Source organism: Hipposideros armiger, unplaced genomic scaffold, assembly GCF_001890085.2.
Source record: "Hipposideros armiger isolate ML-2016 unplaced genomic scaffold, ASM189008v1 scaffold_312, whole genome shotgun sequence".
NCBI lineage: Eukaryota > Metazoa > Chordata > Mammalia > Chiroptera > Hipposideridae > Hipposideros > Hipposideros armiger.
This window is the reverse complement of record NW_017731662.1, coordinates 1,337,353-1,340,104: the sequence shown is the minus strand read 5'-3', so window position 1 is coordinate 1,340,104 and position 2,752 is coordinate 1,337,353.

Here is a 2,752-nt window from a genome sequence, read left to right as displayed (position 1 = left end):
GTTTTCCAAGAAAGAAACATTTGTTCTCTTCCACGGAAGCTCCCAGAAAAGGCATTCTGTGTCCACTGTGCCTAAATAAGGAAGCATGTGACCCTGAGTGGCAACGAGTGCTGGTTGCCTTCAAATATTCATTGTCCCTTTCTTCTTGGGAGTAAAAATGATTTAATTTCCAGCTGGGCATATTTGAGTTTGCCCTATGTGACTAAGTTTCAGCCAATGAGGTGAAAGCAAAAGGATTGTGTGGTACTTTCAAAGAGTTTCCTTACAAGAGAAGAGGTAAGCCGTTCTTATGTTCCTTCCTCAGGCCTAGAATGCAGATGTAATGGTTAGAGCTCCAGCAGTCATTTTGGGCCTTGAGGTGACCTTGAGAAAGGGAGCCATGCCCTAAGATGTGGAACATCAAGTTAGATATCTCAGCCCATGATATAATGGAGCCACCATACCAGCCCTGGGCTGTCTATCTCTGCATTTCCCTTATATAGGGGAGAAATATACTTATATCTTAATATAGCTCTTATAGTAGATTTTTCATCACATAAATTCAGTTTTAACAGATGGACCCAGACTTCTGCTGATAACCATCTTGCAACTACAAAGAAGGCAGACTTGGAATAAAGCTGATAACAAGGGTTGCAGAGAAGAAACAAAAAAGAAACCAGATCTTTTAATCCATCTTGGAGCTGCTGTCAAACTAACTTGATCATGGGACTTTCTAATTACATGAACCAATAAATTCACTTCATTTTTTGTCAGCTTTGAGTTGGAGGTTTTGCTACTTGCAACTGAAGGCATCCTAGCAGATACTCGCTTACTAATACTCTTAAGGGGGTAACACATGAGTGCACAGTATTTCATTTCCAAGGAAAGCAGTACAAGCAGAAGAGTATTTAAAATGCATCTGGTCAATAAATAAATAAATAAATATTAAAAAATAAAAAATAAAGTGCATCTGGTTAACTGTAACTGAAAAAAATAATAAACATGTTTTAACAATTAAAAAAATGAAGTGCATCTGGGCTTTCCTTACAGTGCAATCATTAAACACATGAATAAGGCCTGAATGATCTTTTTGAATCACTTAACATTTATTGAATCCCTACTATGGATCAAGTATTTGACGTAAATTATCATTCATCCCTGTAGTAGTACTGAATGGCAGAAATTATTACTCCATTTTACAAATGAAGAAATCAAGGCCCAGAGGTTTAAGTAAATTGCCCAAGATCATAAATCTATTAAAGACAAAGCAAGGACTGGAACTCAGGGCTGCAGGGGCCCCACACCCACGATTTTTGCACTGCACAGAGCCCTAGCCACAGGTTCCTTCTTCTGCATGTTCTGCAACTGGTTTTTTATCTTTGCCTTTGGAAACCTCACAGCTCGGGCAATTGCGAAAAACATTTGTATCAGTATCACCAAAAAGAGGGACCCACAGTTGAGTGACCCAGCATATCTTCCTGGTTGGAGATACGATTGATTGTCCCCTCGCTTTCTTGCCCTATCTTGCCCTCTCTCACTCTCTGGCTTTCTCAGAGGAATGATACATTTGGACACAGTGACTATTTCTTCTTCTTTGGGATTGGACAGAGTGTGGGGAGCATATGTCCTAGAGATTGGATCCGGCTCACTGTCTGTCTCACAAGTGTTGGCTCTTCTATTCCTCAGCTCAATGTTTGAGTTTTACTTTCATTTAAGATTTAGAGTTGGACACTATGCTCCAAAATGACTTTGGCACCAGTCAATTGGTGCATCCAAACTGACCATAACTGACATCCAATTCACACTGGGTTTTCAGGCCCTGTTTTTTGCTTATGAATGGACACACTGAAGAGTTCTGTTTACTATTTATTGACATTTAAGCACGTTATGTTCATTTGCTAGTATTATGTAACTGATTATAAGCTAATGCTGACTCATGTGAGGTATACTCCTAGGACTCCATGCTATTTAGAAATAATCTCCTTCTGTTAAATAATTTTAAATATTTCAAAGTAAAAAGAAAAGACAGATGAACAAAATAAAATTTATTTATCTTAGCCAAGTTACCATATTTCTTATGCAAGTAAGTCATCACTACTTCGTAATCTTCAAATGCAGTAATATCAGTGACATTGGTCTGTAAAAAAATATATAAATATCACAATATTTATGACATTTTGTCTTACCACACAATTCAGAGTCTCAAGCTTTTTTATACGTAAGTCGCCAGAGTATGATTTATAATGACACTCTCACTCTTGAAGCAAGTTTTCCAAATATACCAATTCTCTGGAGTGTTTACCACTGCCAAAGCCCACTTAAGAGCTTCACCAGTAGTGAATAGAAGAAGAAATGGGGGTCTTTCTGCATCGAGGAAATAGGTATTTCCCAACAAGCCACTTAAAAGGTAGAAATTCTGTCTTAAATATTATATGCCCATACAACATCTAGCAGAGCACTGTTAAAATAGGATATGTTCAAGAGAATGAGAGATGAGCTACAGACTGGGAGAAAACATTTCCAAACGATATATCTGATAAAGGTTTGTTATCCAAAATATACAAAGAACTCTTAAAACTCAGCAATAAGAAATCAAACCACCCAATTTCAAGAATGGGCAAAATATATTAACAGATATCTCACCAAAGAAGATATACAGATGGCAAATGAGCATATGACAAGATGCTCAACATTATAGGTCATTAGGGAAACACAAATTAAACAACATTGAGATACCAATACACACCTATTAGAATGGCCAGTTCCAGAGCAC